The 17,342-nt window shown below is 55.7% G+C and overlaps 1 long non-coding RNA gene across 1 annotated transcript; it reads right to left on the reverse strand.

The window, feature by feature from the left end:
* Positions 1 to 8,594: 8,594 nt before the first annotated feature.
* LOC129402596 (uncharacterized) lies at positions 8,595 to 17,003 on the reverse strand. Its single transcript, XR_008628715.1, has 3 exons — positions 16,914 to 17,003; positions 13,575 to 13,740; positions 8,595 to 8,817 (listed from the first exon to the last, which is right to left on the reverse strand). It is a non-coding gene; the product is annotated as an uncharacterized LOC129402596 (long non-coding RNA).
* Positions 17,004 to 17,342: the final 339 nt, after the last annotated feature.

Consider the following 17,342-nt stretch of genomic DNA (forward strand, 5'->3'; position numbering starts at 1 on the left):
TCCATCAGGAGGGCCCGCCCCTGGCGGCTGCTGGCCGTTCCCACCCACCGCAGGGCGGGCACCCCACGTGACCTTTGGCCCATTCCGGCTGTTTACCCGCTGCTTCCCGCCACCAACGTCTCCCTCCTCCGTGGGTGGCCACTGCCAGGGCCTGGAACATCCAGGCGGGTGCCACGGCGGGTGCCATGGCAGTGCCTGTCTCCCTCTGGGCATGGAGCTGTCCGGGCAGGAGCCAGGCCGTTCCTCGGGGGAGGTGGTCACTGATGGAGGGGGCAGGGGGCCAGCAGGGTGACCTCCCCGAGTCAAGCCTGGGAAGCCGGCTCCTCACCGAGCCAGCAGGTTCTTGGGGTTCTGCTGCTGCTCTCTCTTGGCTGCCCTGGGAGGCCAAGAGGCAGCAGACGGACCCTGGGGAGGAAGAGCGGGGGCCAGCAGGACATGGGGCACCATGCCCTGGCAGAATGTGACCCCCAGGGGCTGGAACCATAGTACAGCACTGGCCTTGTGCGAGAGGCTGACCCAGGTTTGATGTCTGTCACCCTGTGGATGGTTCCTCGAGCACACCAGGTGTACTTCCTGAGTGTGGTGCCAGGAGTTAGCCCTGAGCATTGCCTGCTGTGGCCCCAAAACAAAACAAAAGCAGAATGAGACCCCCAGAGGGACTGGGCACACTCCAGGGTCCCAAATGCTGACAGAGGCTGCTGCAGTGTACAAAAGCTGGGTGGGGCCGGTTCACAGATACCCACATTATTATTATTGTTGTTGTTGTTACTAGCTTTGGGACCACACCTGGCAGTGCTCAGGGCTTACTCCTGGCTCTGTGCTCAGGGATCATTTTTGGCAGGGATCAGGGGACCCTACATGATGCCAGGGATTGAATCGGGTTGACCACATGTAAGGCAAGCACCCTGCCCACTATACTCTCTCTCCAGCCCCAGGGGCCTGCATTTGACCCCCACCAAAGGGGTCAGCCGTCATCATTTCCCAGGAGGGCTCAGCCTCTGCCAGCCTCTGCCAGTGCTGGACATGTAAGATGGCTTATTAGGGACGGCCACTTGCCCGTTTGCACACACTCACCGCACAAAGGCTGAGTCAGACCGTCACGCCCGCCCCTACTCAGGATCTCCGGCCTTCCCAGGCACCGAGCATTGTGTAGAGAGGCGCACCCACCCTTCCCTCCAGGGGGCTTTCTCTCCAGTGTGGGGGTGCCACTCCACCCTAGTCTCTAGAGAGTTCCACTCCAGTGAGTGTGAGCCCTCAGGAAGCCCTCATTACATCAGAAAAGTTTCCACATGGCCAGAGACGGGACAGAGAGAGAAGCTGTGTTTTCTGTTGGTAATCTCTTACACAAGGGCTTCCTGGCTCCAGGGCGAGATCCAGCAATCTTTGCACACTTTCCTCTAGGACACTGCTCTGGATCATATTTCGCAGATTATTCATAACAAGTCATACAGAGTAAGTTATTTAGGTCCTGCTTCGGGGGCAGGGCGGGTGGAAGCATTCGAAACATGGTGGTGGGTGGGTGGATGATGGTGAGATTGGTGTTGGAATATTAGCACTATTGTAGCACTGACGTCCCGTTGTTCATCGATTTGCTCGAGCGGACACCAGTAATGTCTCCATCATGAGACTTGTCGTTACTGTTTTTGGCATATCGAATATGCCACGGGGAGCTTGCCAGGCTCTGCTGTGTGGGCGGGATACTCTCGGTAGCTTGCCGGTCTCTCCAAGAGGGATGGAGGAATCGAACCCGGGTCAGCCGCGTGCAAGGCAAATGCCCTACCTACTGTGCTATTGCTCCAGTCCATTTGGAATATTAAATGTAACAAATAATTGTAACAGCTTCATAAAAAATAAAATCAAATCAAAAACACAGAGGGAGAGAGAGAATAAAAAGAAAAGTGAAAAGTCCCTTCCATAAGGCAGGCTGGGGGTACAGGGGGATGAAGGAAACTGGGGACACTGATGCTGGGAAATGCGCACTGGTGAAGGGATGATGCTGGAACATTGTATGACTGAAACCCAATCATGAACAACTTTGTAACTCTGGATCTTTTGTGTTTTAATTAAAAACATAAAAACGTGGCCAACCTTGGTTCAAATCCCCAGCACCACCATGGAAGTTCCCCCAAGCACTACCAGGGGCCCCTGCTGAGCACAGAGCCGGGAATAGCCTCTGAGCACCACTGGGTGTGGCTCCCAAATCCAAAATTAAAATAACCCCAAAGCTTCCGTGGATTCCCACACAGTGTACCTGCCACAGCCTCGGCGCTGGGGACGGAGCAGGGCCTGACTCCTTGGCTCCTGCTTCTGGGGGATGGTGCCCAGCCGGGAGCTGACCAGTGGGGTATCTTCTGCGCATGTGCCAAAGGGACCGGGATGTGGGTATAGGGGGAGAGGGCCCAGGTCGTGGGTGGTGCCACGTGCTGCCCATGGCCTGGGTGAGAGGAGGGAGGCCAGACACGGGGCACTGCCGAGCTGAGCTCCCACGTGCTGCCCCAGGCCCGGGGCCAGAAGACGCAGTAGCCCACTTGTCCTTCTCACGCCAAGGTGCTGACAGGTCACTATTTATCACAATAAATCCCGCCGCCCGCCCAGAGCCCTTGGCCGCCCGGATGCTGGCAGATGCCACAGCCGCGCGAGGAGAAGCTGGTGTTGTGGGTCAGTTTGGGGTCATCACCCCTGTCCGGTGCATTTGCGCAATCTTTCAGGAAAAATCTGTCCTATTTTTACAAAGGCCAGAGAGGCTGCGGCAGAGGCGAGAGAAGAGAGGAGGCAGACGGACCGAGGGTCGCGTGGCTGGGTTTCCCCAGCCCACCTGGGCATAGGTGACCTCCCAGAGGGCTGCCTGTACGTTCTCAGAACTCTGTCCTCATCCCTGCCTGCTATCTAGTGGGGACATACAGAGATGGGTGGGCACGGCAGAGCCAGGGCAGATGGGGCAAAGCCTAGGAGGGCCCCCAGGGACAGTCTGGGGTGCAGGGAATCAAACCAGAGCTGGTCACATGTAAGGTGTGATGTGTATGGCTCCAGCCCTAGTTGTTGCTTTTGTTTTGTTTTTGTTTCATTTCTGGTCCATACCTGGCTGTGCTCGGGGCTCACTCCTGAGTCTATGCTCAGGGATCACTCCTGGAGAGTTCAGGGGGATATATGAGGTGCCCGGGGTCAAACCAGAGTTGGCTGTCTGTAAGGCATGATGTGCTATCGCTCTGGCTCCTATTTTTTGTTTTGTTTGGGGGCCACACTGAATGGTGCTTAGGGTTTACTCCTGACTTTGTACTGAGGGATCACTCTTGGTGGTGCTTGTGGGACCATATGGGATGCCAGGGATTGTACCTGGGTCAGTCGCATGCAAGGCAAACACCCTTCTCGCTGTACTGCCACTCCAGCCCCTATTTTTTTTTTTTTTTTTGCTTTTTGGGTCACACCCGGCAATGCACAGGTGTTACTCCTGGCTCTGCACTCAGGAATTACTCCTGGCGGTGCTCAGGGGATCATATGAGATGCCGGGGATTGAACCTGGGTCGGCCGCATGCAAGGCAAACGCCCTACCTGCTGTGCTATTGCTCCGGCCCTCCAGGCCCTATTTTTAATGAATTAAAAAAACTTTTTTTTGACCACACCTGGTGGTCCCAGCAGTTCCTCATGGCTCAGTTCTCAGGGGTCGCTCCTTGTGGTGGGGAATGAGGGGCAGACCTGGTCTCTGGCATCGAAAGCCTGCATGCCGGCCCTCAGAGTCATCTCTGGCCCTGCAGATGTCATTGATTTATTTTTATTTATTCAGTTTTTGGGAGCACACTTGGTTTTCTCCTGACTTTGTGCTCAGGGCTTGGAGGACTGTATGTATATTGAGGATTGACACTGGCTTAGTTGTGTGTGAGCAAAGTACCTCAACTCCATATTGTCTCTCTGGTCCCTAGAGAAATAATTTTTAGTCCTGTTTTCCTTCACTCTACATTTTGGTTGTCAATTTTTGAGCCACACCTGGTGATGCTCAGGGCTTATTCCTGGCTCTGTGTGCAGGGATCAATCCTGGTGGGGCTTGAGGTGGTTCCAGGGATCAATCCCATGTTGGTTGCATAGAAGGGAACCTCTGCCTAACTGCTATACAATTTCTCTGGCTCCCCTTCACTGTCCTTTATATTTTTGCTTTTTGGGTCACACCCGGCAATGCCCAGGGGTTATCCTGGGTCTGCACTAAAGAATTATTCCTGGAGGTGCTCGGGGTACCATATGGGATGCTGGGAATCAAACCCGGGTTGGCCACTTGCAAGGCAAGTGCCCTCCCTGCTGACTATCGCTCCAGCCCTTCACTGCACTTCAATATGCCTGAGCATGTCTGGCCTGGCAGAGGGGAATGACACACAAATGCTCGCCTCAGATCCATACAGGCATATTGGTTCTTTCCTCATGGGCTCTCCTTCTGATCAGGAAGGCCATTTCCTTGGCTACCCATCAGCAGATGGGGAGAGAAACCCCAGCCCAGCAAACTCTATGGTCGGGGTCCCCCCAGCTGGACTCAGCACCAGTCAGTCAGACATGAGGAAAAGCAGGCTGGGACCATTTTTCTTTCCTGATCCAACGATTACTGATCCAGGGGTTACTCCTGGCTCTGCACTCAGGAAATTACTCCTGGCGGTGCTCAGGGGTTCTAGGATGCTGGGAATCAAACCTGGGTCGGCCGCACGCAAGGCAAACGCCCTACCCGCTGTACTATCGCTTCAGCCCCGTTTCTTAAGCTCTGGGGTTGGTGGGTTTAGGATTTCGTAGGACCCCCAAAGACAGAGTTATTGTTCCTTCCCATAGTTTTGTCCAACCCTCGCCCCACCTTCCTTTGGGACTCGGGTGATGTGTGAGTTTATGTTAGGAAGCTAGGTGCTGCCCAAAGCTCACAGACCCTCTCAGCTTCCTTTTTTCGCTGCCTTTTTGATCTTCCTCTCCCTGTTCCTCTTTCTATCCCTATTATCCCTGTTCTCTTCTCCTTCTCTTCTTCACTCTTGTTGTTGTTCTTCTTCTTATCCTCCTCCATCTCTTCCTTCTCTCCTTCCTTTTCCTTCTTCCTTATTCTCCTCTCTGTCTTCCACTTAGTTTATCTTTATCTTTTCAAATTAAACGTTTTTTTTCTTGCCATGTCAATCTCATCCAGGGCCTATTTCAGGGTAGAAACTTTTCCTCCCAGAGGTTTACTTGGGGTCGCTTCCCCTCACTTCCCTTCCCTTTGTGGGTGTGGTGTTTGCACACTTGTGGTGCCCACGGGCTCCCTTGTCATGGTCAGGTGACTGCACGTGCCTCGGAGGCAGTGCCCTCCTGACTCAGGTGCATGGGAGCCAGTGCTGTGCTACAGAGCCCTGCTGTGCCACGGGCAGCGCCAGGCCCAGCTCACACTTGCAAGGCAGGTGCTTTTGCCTCTGAGCCATTCCTGCCCCACTTTACCCTGATTTGGACCTTTTTCTGAAAGGGAGAGATGTTGGGCTACACCTGGCTGTGCTGAGGGATCACTCCTGGCTGTGCTGAGGGATCACTCCTGGCTGTGCTGAGGGATCACTCCTGGCTGTGCTGAGGGATCACTCCTGGCTGTGCTCAAGGAATCACTCCTGGCTGTGCTCAGGGATCACTCTTGAATCTACTCAGGATCACTCCTCACTCTGCTGAGGGATCACTCCTGATTGTGCTCAGGGGACCCTCCTGGCAGTGCTCAGGGATCACTCCTGACTCTGCTCAGGGGACCCTCCTGGCTCAGGAACCATATGTGGTGCCAGGGATCAAGCCGAGGTCAGCTGCTTGCAAGGCAAACACCTTCACCCCTGTACCATCTCTCCTGCCCCATGGTGGATCTTTTTATTCTTCACTAGACTGTATTTCTTCCTCCCATGCTCGCGCCTTTCCCAGCCTCCTTCGTACACAGGTTGCTTTAGCTCCTTCCTTCCAACTCGGCAGTGTGCCGTTTATGCCCTGTTCCACCCCCTGGCATAGTGTTGTTTGCCCTGCTGGGGATGGGACCCAGCACCTCAGGCATCTGACCCCCGGGCCCCTCCCACATACCATGGGCTGTGTCTTCTTGCTGCTTTGCCCATGTTTTGTTCATTTTTATTTTTTCTGATGCTGGATATTGTCTTACCTGGTTGGGGGCTTGGAACGCTTTTAGTCCTTCTAAGTATGTTTAGGTTCTATCTGTAGTGGAGCAAAGTTTTGCCTGGAGCTATCTGATCCTTTGGAGGCTTGATTTTAGGCTGTGGGAGATGGGGGTGGAGCAGTGTTTCAGCGGTGGAGGCAATGCTCTTCCAAGGAGGGTTTATTCAGTGTCCTGCAGTTGGCATTAGGACGTCTTTCCTCACTGGCTGGCGGAGACACGAACTTGGTCCCATCAGCACCTAGAATGATTCTGCCTCATCCTTCTCAGGGTCTTTCCCAGACTGGGGGTGGGGGGAGCTTTCCATGGTCTGATCAGCATTCAGAAACTTGAGGGGACTCCTCATCTCTCTAGTACCTTCTTTCTGGGTAGTGCTCTTCTTCCTGCTTCCCTGTCTCCAAAGAATACAAAACCATCAACCCCCAAAAGATATATCTACCACCAGTGCTTGCCAAAGAATAAAACAGGGGGGAAAGCCAAGTGCGATCCACTGACAGACGGATTGGTGCATAAAATGGGGCATGTTTCTAGGAGTACTATACAGCTGTGAAAAGGATGATAACTTGATGTTCTCAACAAAATAGAAGGAATTAGGTAAAGCAAAATATGGCAGAAAGGAAAAGAAAAGTATTGGATGGCTGCACCAAAGTGTGCAATATATGGACATAACACTGAGGAACAGACCAAAGTAAACAGTGAATCAGGGGGGCATTGGTAGAAAAAAAGTGCTGGCAAGAAGGAGGCAGGGAGAGCGGGATGAGGCACATGTGTGGGGGAAGGAGACTATGGGATTTTGTCTGCGTTCTCAAGCTCTCCATGGGAGGAAGAACAAAGCGCAGGTCCGTGTGGAGAGTCTGTCGGGCTGGACTAAAGGCTCCAAAACTGCCCAAAGCGGTCTTTTCCTCTGCGCTTTGCTCACGTGCCCCCAGAAGGCCCTTGTGCCTCTGTGAGGTTGCACAGACACCGGCTTCACTCACCAGCGCGTGCATCAGGCTGCAAGCGTTTACCTGCTGACCTGTGTTCTCTTTGGAGAAGCGGAGAGGCACGGTCTGTGCCAGCTCGAGTCCTGGCCCTTCGCATTCCTTGTCCTGCTTTATTTGGAGCTCCGGGAGGACAGGAAGTGCACACTCGCCAGGCCCCTAAATTTAGAGGCCTCAGAGGAGCGAAAGGCGACTCCAGCTCCCTTGGGGATGTCCTGGGAAAGGATGTGGGTGAAGGGTTGAGCTCCGGGGCCCAGGCGGGGTAGGGTGCCACCCCTGGATTGAGCCACCACAGCTTCAGAGGGAAGTGCAGGGATGCCCACGGGGGTGGGGAGGGCCGAGGGAAGGTTCTGGGAAAGATGGGGAGGTGGCGTGTCTTCCGGGCACAGGAGCCCCAAGGTTCTCCCCTCCCAGTGCTGGGGCTGGGCTCCTCCCAGCCTGCCCGTCACCCCTGACTCACCCCACGCTACTCTGTCATTAGGTCTCCAGTTCCAGGCCTCCCTCCCCCCTGCACAGTCTCTCACAGTCTCTGCCCAGAATTCCTGGCTGTTGCGCCCTTTGAATGAATGATTCCCCTCTTGTTCTGAGGGGACTGAGTCGCTTCCACCCTAGGGCCAGTCACAACATGAAGGGAAGGACTGCACCCCCCAACCAGCTGCCTGATGGGCCTGGCTCCCCTCCTCCCTCCACCTCTCTCCCCCTCGGCCCTTCCCCTCCCTCCTTCCTTTTTCCTCTCCTTCCTCTCCTTCCCTCCTTGCCTCCTCCCTTCCTCTCTCCACCCTTGCTTCCTCCCGTCCTTCCTTCCTTCCTTCCTTCCTTCCTTCCTTCCTTCCTTCCTTCCTTCCTTCCTTCCTTCCTTCCTTCCTTCCTTCCTTCCTTCCCTCCCTCCCTCACTCCCTCCCTCCTTCCTTTTATCCCTCCTCCTTCCCTTTCCCTTTTTCCTGCCTCCTTCCCTCCCTCCTTCCTTCCTGTGGAAGACGCTTCTAGGTGCTGCCTGTCCTGCCTCGCAGCACTCAGCTCAGTCCTCCCTGCTGTGCCGGCTCCCCTCTGCCCCCAGACTTTCCTCTCACACTGACTCTGTGCGCTGGATGGCACTTGCCTTTGGCTCCTTAGAGTTTTATTTTGTATTTTGCAGCTTAGACCCCTGCCCAGATAAGCCACTCACAGAGGCCCAGAGAGCCAAAGGAGACCTCCTGCTGTCCCCACCCCCTGTCCCCACCCCAGGTGCAGTCCTGTGGGGTGCAGACGACCAGGTCAGCCCCTATTTCCTCTGGACGAGGGGGGGACCCAAATCTCATCACAGCACCTGGCAGAGGTGCCGCTTCCACGAGGACACTTGAGACCCCCCCCCTTTCAGCAGGCAGCACAGAGGATCGCCTGTCTGGGGGGTGGGGGGTGGCCGTCATCCCTGCCACCGCCACTGCCACTGGCCTGTCTTCCCGTTTGCCCACCAAGCTCCATGCCCAGGTGCGTGCAGAGGCCTGCCCGGCAGTTTCCTGCCATCGCAGCCATATATGAAGTGGCGTGGCACGGGAGGAATGTGGGCACTCACCGCTCTCGGGGACAAGGGCAGGGTCAGGGTGCGGGCAGAGCTGCTGGCGCAGACTCCTGGCACAGTGCGAGCACCTTCAGCCCTCCTTGGCTTGGAGCTGCTTCCGGTCTCCATCTTCATCTGCATTGGCCTTCTCCTTCTTTGACTCAATTTCTCCTCTGATGAAGGACACGGATCCTATTGGACCCTCTCTAAGGACCTCACACTGACCCCGGCCCTCCTTTCCAGGGCCCCCATTTCCAGGAAGGACCCCATTCATGGGAATGGGGGGTTCAGCATGTTTTGGGGGCACAGTTCCAGCTGTCCCATCAGCTCCAATAACTTTCTCCTGGTCTCACCCCACCCCCAGCCCCAGGGCTGTGGCACCTGCTCCACCAATGCGTGGACCTCCCGGCCTTTGCTCACCGGTTCCCTCATGACCCCTGCCCCCAGCTCCTCTCTGCACGGATACCCAGACACCCCGCCAGGCCCAAGGTCCAGAATGACCAAGGGCACCTCCCCTTCCTGCAAAAGGCTTTCTGTTTTGTTTTTGGCGGGGTGGCAGGGGGAGGGGGTTGTACATGCCTAGCTGTGCTCAGGGCTCAGCCCTGGCTCTGGGCTCTGGGCTCACTCCTGGTGATGCTGCAGGAACCTGATGTAGTGCCAAGTTTGGTCAGACGCATGCAAGGCGAATGCTTTGCCGCTGCACTCCCTCCGGCCCAAGCTTTCCTGTCTTCGCTTTGATTTTTATTTTGGGGACCATACCTGGCAATGCTCTGTTCTTGGGTGTCGCTCCCAGTGGTGCTTGGGGGACCCTCTGTGGTGCCTGGGGTTGAACTTGGCTCAGCCACGTCTACAGCAAGTGCCTAAGCCCTGCGGTATCCCTCCAGCCCCAAGCAAACTCTCCGTCTGCCCACTCAACCCACCCCCCCTCACAGGACCACTTTCTGCTCCAGATTCCTTGTCCTTGTTCAGGTCCTTCCTCTGAGTTTGACCATGATGATGGTGATGATGATGGTGATGATGATGATGATGATGATGGTTTGCTTTGGGGGCTGTACCCAGTGATGCTCGGGGCTTACTCTTGGCTCTGGCCTCAGGGATGATTCCTGGCGGTGCTCCCAGGGGCCAGACGCCAGGTTAGGATAGACTGGAGTGGGCTTGCGCAAGGCCAGTGTCTTAAGCCTTGGGGAGTGACTATCTCTCGATTTCTCTTCACTTGTTCGTTCCTTCCTTCCGCCCTCCTTCACCAGTAGACCAGAGACTTCCAAAGAGTAGCCAGGGTGCCGCAGGGCAGGAAAGGTGGGAAGGCCAGGCCATGGGGGTGAGCTGCTCCCATGCAGACCCCGCCCTGCCCCTTATGGTTACCTAGGACTAGCTGTGCCAGTGTCAACCCGTCTTTAATTGGGGTGCTTAGCAGGGTCATGGGGTCAGGGAGAGCAGTTCTGAACCCCATGGCACAGCACCCCAAATGCAACAAGTCCTCAGTAAACAAGAATCTTCCCTGCTGGCTGGGGTTGGAGCCCATGCCTGAACAGAAGGTGGGGGTGGGGAGGAAGAAAGCCTGATGGTGTGTGTGTGTGTGTGTGTGTGTGTGTGTGTGTGTGTGTGTGTGTGTGTGTGTGTGTGTGTAGGGGGCTGCAGAAGAGATAAGATAGCAGGGAGGAGTGACTGCCTTGCGAGCAGCTAACCCGGATTCAATCCCAGGCACCCATATGGTCCCCTGTGCACTGCCAGGACAGGAGTGATCCCTGAGCACAGAGCCAGGAGTAGGAACTGAGCATCACCGGGTGAACCCCAAATGCCTTGTCCGCACAAAAAAGAACATGAGGGGTTGGAGCGATAGCACAGCGGGTAGGGCGTTTGCCTTGCACATGGCCAACCCGGATTCCATTCCCAGCATCCCATATGGTTCCCTGAGCACTGCCAGGAGTAATTCTAAGTGCAGAGCCAGGAGTAACCACTGTGCATCACTGGGTGTGAGACCCCTCCAAAAAAAAACAAAAAAAATTAAAAGAACATGAAGGCAGACAGTGTCCTGGAGGGATGGTGGGTCACGAGGAGGGGGAGATGGTAAGAGGATGGAGAGTCTGGTCTTCCTGGGAGGTGGAGTTTTCCTTCCCTCCGAGGGCCAGCTGGAAACCCACCCTCTGTGTCGATCCAAGTGACTCCACGGCTTGTAGTCCATCCCCTCCCTTGCTTCTTTGGGTGGGGTGGTGGGGGGCACACTCAGTGATTCTCAGGGGTTCCTCCTGGCTCTGCACTCAGGAATCACCCCTGATGGACCATGTTGGGAATCGAACCCCACCTGCTGCATGCAAGGCAAGCACCTTCCCCACTGAACTGTCACTTCAGCCCCACCATCTTCACTCTCAAGAGGGGGAAAACAAGAGTCAGAGGAGGACATCTGCAACCATGGTGGGAAGCTGGCTCAAAGGATGGAGCGTGTGCATGCTTTGCATGTGAAACCCTAGATTGGGCCCTGGCACCACAGGGCTCCCCTCAGCACCACTGGGAATGGCCCCTGAGCATCACCAGATGGGACCTTCCCCCTCAGAATAAAGAAATTTCAGGCCTGGAGGAATAGGACAGTAGGTAAGACTGTGGGTAGGGCACTTGCCTTGCACACGGCAGACCCAGGTTCAATCCCCGGCAATACACTCGGTCCCCAAGACCCGGCAGGAGGGATCCCTGAGCACAGAGCCATGAGGAAGCCCTGGGCATTGCCAGGTGTGTTAAAAAAACAAAAGGAAAAAATTCAGCAGCTTAGGCTAGAAAGGTGGGTGCAGAGGCAGCCCCCACTCCAACCACACACCTCCCACTGGGGCCAGGGGTGGATTTAGGGTACAGGTGTCTCTGGAGCTCTGTCTCCAGCCTCCACCCCGCCCAGCTCACCCCTCTCCCAGCTGCTCTTTCTCAGGCAGGTGAGTCAAATGTCCCCGAGGACATGGGCCGAGCAGCAGTCATCCTTCCCGGCCCAGTTGCCCAATGCTGACCCACCCGGCGTTCTTACCCTTCAGAACCCAGGCTGGTTCCAGCCACACCCAGCCCGTGCTGCCACACGCTCTCCAGAACTGGGCTCCCACCCTGCGCCCCCCAAGGCTTTCTGCTGGCACGGCCCCACGTCTACCCTGGCTGCAGAAGGACCTGGTTTCCTTCTATTGTTGCCCACCAGCATGAGCCTACACACACACACACACATACACACACACACACACGCATGCATGCACACACACGCACACACGCACAAGTATATACAAGCCCTTGCACATTCACACACACACAAAGCACACGCATACACAGGAACACACATGCACAAGTACACACAGGCACTTACACATTCATATACACATACGCATGCACACAATGCACATTCGTGTGTATGCACATGCACATTCACACACACAAGCACACACACATGCTCAACAACACACAAGCACATGTGCATTCACACGTGCACACATTCACACATACATGCATATATGCACACACACGTGCGCACATGCACAAACATGCACATACACATATGCAGACACCCACACATTGCACACAGACATGCCCACGTTCACACACACACAGGGGCCTTCAGTACGACCCGTGGGTCACCCACTGTGAGAAAGACAGTGGTTCCTCCCACGACAGAGGGGACCCCAGGGAGCAGCCAGGGCCGAGCACATGGCTGGGTTGGAAGTGGACTTGAATTTTGGGAGTCATTAAGTTCTTAATCCTTAATCCTACAGGGATGGGGGTTCCCTGGGTGAGTATAGGACTTCCCGAGGGAGGAAGCACTCTGGGCAGTGACGGGAATTCATGAATGTTGGGGTTGTCCTGCCTCTGGAAGTCCGTAGTTTGAACTGGACATCAGGACTCCCTGCTTAAGGCAACTTTGAAAAAAAATTTGTTTGATTTGGTTTTGGGGCCAAACTCAGCCATACTCAGGGGGTATACCTTAGTCTGTGCTCGGGGAGCACTCCTGGCTGGTAAAGGACACCCTGGGGGTGTCGGGATCAAACTGGAGTTGGCCACAAGCAAAGCAAGTGCCTGAACCTCTGTGCTATCTCTCCAGGCCCTCAGACTGTCATTTTGTTATTGTTGTTCATTTGGAGCTCACTCCAGACAGTGCTGGGGGGGCCCCCTTGGTGGTGCTCAGGGACCACTCCTCGATCCGTGCTGGGGGGTCCCTCCTGGGGCTCAGGAGACTGCTGGGGGCAGAAAATCACACCAGGCCTTCCTACTGGGCTGACACTGGCCTGAAGCTTTTTGTCTTTTTTTTGAGTCAAACTTGGTGGTTTCCTGTGTTTACTCCTGGCTCTATGCTCAGGGTTGAGGGGTGGGGTGGGGCAACAAACCATAGTGGGTGCCGGGGATCGAACCTGGCTTGGATGTGTGCAAGGCAAGTGCCCTAATCTCTGTACTATCTCTCTAGCCCCAAGACCCAGGGACTTGTTTTGTTTTGTTTTTGAGACACACCACACAGAGCTCAGGGCTGACTCCTGGCTCTGTGCTCAGGGCTGACTCCTGACTCTGTGCTCAGGGCTGACTCCTGGCTCTGTGCTCAGGGATAACTTCTGGCTGGGGCTCAACGACCATATTGAGTGCTGGGGACTGACCCTATGAGCCAGGGATTTTTAATAAATTCTGCTGTCTGGAACCCAGTCTAGCCTAGTCAATACAGAACCTCTGTGCATGTGTGTGTGTGCGTCTGTTCACACGCATGCATGTGCATGCCCTAAACATCCCCGACTTTCCAAGCTCCTGGCCATTCCCAGGCAGTGAAGCTGGAAGGTGATTTATCGGTTGCCACCCCTGGGCGTGCGTGCTCAGGCTGGCCCTCCCAGCCCTTCCCTGGCCCGCACCCACTCCCATTTCCTTCCCGAGGGCCTGAGAGTGGAGATCACTGCATGGGGGGAGGGAGGCGGGGGCGCACACGGCTCACCCACTCAGCCTATGGTGGCACAGGCGGGGTGTCTTAGAGTTGGAGCTCCGAGGGGGCCCAAGCGATAGTGCAGTGGGCAGGGCACTTCCTTGGCACATAGTTACCCCAGGTTCGATCCCGGAGCCCTCATGATCCCGAGCAGCTTCTGGACACCATGGGTGCGGCTCTGAAACCAAAGCAGATGGAAAGCTGAAGTGGGGCTCCGGTCTCGGCCGCCTTTTCTTTCCTTCCCATCCCTCCTGCCCTGTGTGCCACTGTCAGTGGGGGCCAGGCTGGGCCAGGGCTGTGGGCTTTGCCATGTGACCACTGTGCGTTGGCATATATACATGCTTGCTTATGTGACTGTGTGAGTGAGCATTGTGCATAAGCATGTACACATATGTGCATGTGTGCGAATATATGTGCACGTGGGCATGCGTGCAGGGACTGTGTGCATATACGTGTAGGTATGTGTGCACCAATGTTCATGTGTATGCATGGGAGCACTTGTTATGAGAGGATGTGTGGGTGAATGGGTTGCATGCATGTGTACACACGAAGTGTGTAGGTGGGTGCACAGAGCATGTGCATATGTATGAGCATGCATGTGTGTGAGCATGTGTGCATGACCGTGTATGTGTCTGAGTGTGCGTGTGTGTACATGTATGTGAGCATGCATGTATAAGTGTGCATATGTGTGAGCATGTATGTATGTGAGTGTGCATGTGTATGTGAGCATGGATGTGTGAGCATGCATGTGTGAGCACGCATGCGTGTGAGTATATGGCCATGTGTGCGTGTGAGTATGCATGTGCATGAGTGTGCATGTGTGTGAGCGTGCATGTGTGAGCATGTGTATGTGTGTGTGTGTGTGTGTGTGTGTGTGTGAGCATGCATGTGTGTGATGTGGTTTCCCCTCTGGACTGTGGCCTGCTAGAGTCCCTGTTTTCTTCCTTGGGGCCGGGCAGCTGCTGGGGCCTGACTTAGAATTCCGGACCTTCCACTGCTGGGCCCTGGGGCAGAGCATGCCTGAGAGATTCCTGGAGGGAGGGACTCAGCCACCACCCCCCTTTCCCTGCCTGCAGCGACCGCCCGGGGAAGGGCTCCCCAAGGCTCTGTGTGGAGAGACACGTCCCTCTGGGCCTCAGTCTGCGTCACTCCCCAGTCACTGGCCCTCCCCGGAGCCCATGACCTTGTTCCTCCTGGTCCTGTGGATTCTGCGCCCCACCCCCAGGGGCCTATGTGCCTGTGTCTTACAGGCCTGCAGCCTCCACTCCCGCCCCCACCCACGGCCAGATTTCTGGGGGAGGAAAAGTGGTTGTTCTCTCCCCCTACCCCCCTGGGAACCCACGAGGGGTCCCCGCCTGCAGCCCTGAGGCCTGTCTGGTTGGCTGGAGCTGCACCTGTCAGGACACCCTGACAATTGTGCTCAGAATACACCCCCCCCCACACAGTCTGTACCCCCATCTTTGCGTATTTAACTCTTGAGCTGCCAAACTGCAGGCCTTGGAGGGCTGAGGGCGCTGGCCCAGGGCGTCAGGAGCAGCGGGAGGACACTGGAAAGTCCTGCCCTTGCTGTGAGAGCCACGGGGTTCCAGAAACTTCACAACAGAGCCAGGAATGTGCCCTGCTCCCAGTTCTGGCTCCACAGACCCTAAGTTGTTTAGCCGCAAACAGCGATCATTTTGCAGGAGCATGAAGGCATTGTACTGTGCTTTTCTCTGAAGTCAGAGGTCTTCCTCTTTCTGCATTTTTTTTCTTTTTTGGTCACACCCAGCGTTGCTCAGGGGTTACTCCGGGCTCTGCACTCAGGAATTACTCGTTTTGGTGCTTGGGGAACAAATGGGATGCCGGGGATTGAACCCAGGTTGGCTATGTGCAAGGCAAACGCCCTACACGCTGTGCTATCACTCTGGCCCCTCTGCCTTTCTTTGGGGTGGGGTTGAGTGGTAAGTGGGGCGGGGGAGCCCAGAGGCTGCTCCTGGCACTTCTCTGCCAACCAGACTGGGTTTAACGCTCAGTCCTGAGGGGGTGCTGCTGCCCTGGGCCTGGGGGACAGGGTCACCGGGCCACACCTGGTGATGTTCAGAGGACACTGGCCAACCTGCTCTAACCTCAGCAAAGGTGCCATGTCAGTGTCCCAGCCAGTCTGCAGGTGGCTTGCTGGCCTTGTCTTGGCTTTGGCCCCATGCCAAGGAAAGCAACATTAACTCTAGCTCCACACTCCCCCTGCCCATCCTCCAGCCCATCGGCCACCCTCCGTCCTGTTCCATCTTCCTGCTGGGCTGTTCACTGTGCATGATGCTTCCCGGGTACTGGGCCCAAATACCTCTTCCTTGTTCCCTTTCATGATTTCTCACCACCCCCTTTCTGTCTGTTTAGCTTAAAACACCCTGAAACTCTCTCACACAGAGACACACACACCCCCACACCCACTCCCTTCAGGAAGGCACACTTGTCCTCGGGGTACCTCTTGCAGCTAGTTAGAGAAGGGTTAGGGAGAGTGACTTCATGGTTGCAGCTAACCCAACTCTAGTTTTCTGTGGACATTCTGCATCCAGGAACCTACTTCCTTTGGATTTGGTCCCCCTGCTGCCCAAGGGGGGAGGGAGAGCAAAGGCCCGAACCCTGCCCCAGTTCCAAGAGCTGTTTATTATTTATTTATTTATTTTGCTTTTGGGGTCATATCTAGCGATACTCAGGGTTACTCCTGGCTCGGCGCTCAGGACTTCCTCTTGGCGGTGCTTGGGGGGGACCATATGGGATGCCGAGGATCGAACCTCAGTAGGCCAAGTGCAAGGCAAACGCCCTCCCCACTGTACTATCACTCCAGCCCCCCAGGGCTGTTATGAGGGTCAAACACAAACTTTTTTCTTATTTGTTTCAGCCACACTCAGGGATGCCCAGGGCTTACTCCTGGCTCTGTGCTCAGGAATTATGCCAGGAGGTGCTGTGGGGGAGAGGACTATCTGGGGTGCTGGGGACCAAACCCGGGTCGGCTGCGTGCAAGGCAAGTGCCCTACCCGGCTGTACTATGTCTCCCGCGTCAAACACACACGTGTCTGACACATTTGCTCCTCTGAGCAGGCGAGAGGTTGTCCTTGTGGGCTGTTTTGTCTGCACAGCTCCCTGGCTATAGATTTCTCAGCAGTCGTGCTCCTGGGGAGAATTCCTTGCCTCCTCCAGGCCTACCTCAGACACGAGGAAAGGGTGCAGAATCCAGGTGAAATCAGGCTCCCTGACGCCTCCACACACTCCATCTGTTGCCGCTGTGCATTTCTGTAGGAGGGTCCTCGCCTGCTGGTAGAAACCCACCATCCTCCAAATGCAACAACTCAGACAAAATAGGAGTTCACGTACCTGCAGGCAGTGTGGGGACGCGCCCCTTTTCCGTGCCCAGATTCCATCTCTAGCTCCAAGTTTTGTTTTAACGTCAGGGGCATCTCCCAGCTGACAGAAAGGGAGAAGGGCGGGGGGGGGGGGGGGGGGAAGCACTCACCCAATCCAGAGAACACCTCTGCTTATTGGCCAACACGCAGTCTCGTGACCACACCTAGCTGCAAGGGAAGCTGGGAGATGTAGTCTTTAGCTGAGCAGCCATGTTCACGCCTCAAACTCTTGACCATGGAAGAAAAGACTGAGGGTCCACTGGAGACCCTGCCGCGACACAGAGTCAGACCTAGGAGATAGGTGAGTCCACGGGCCTGCAGCGGCTGCTCGTGGTACCGTGGGCGAGGCAGTGCAGGTCCCCCTCCTGCCCTGGGCCCCCTTCCACCAGCCAACATGCCT

This window comes from Sorex araneus, chromosome 2 (assembly GCF_027595985.1).
Source record: "Sorex araneus isolate mSorAra2 chromosome 2, mSorAra2.pri, whole genome shotgun sequence".
NCBI lineage: Eukaryota > Metazoa > Chordata > Mammalia > Eulipotyphla > Soricidae > Sorex > Sorex araneus.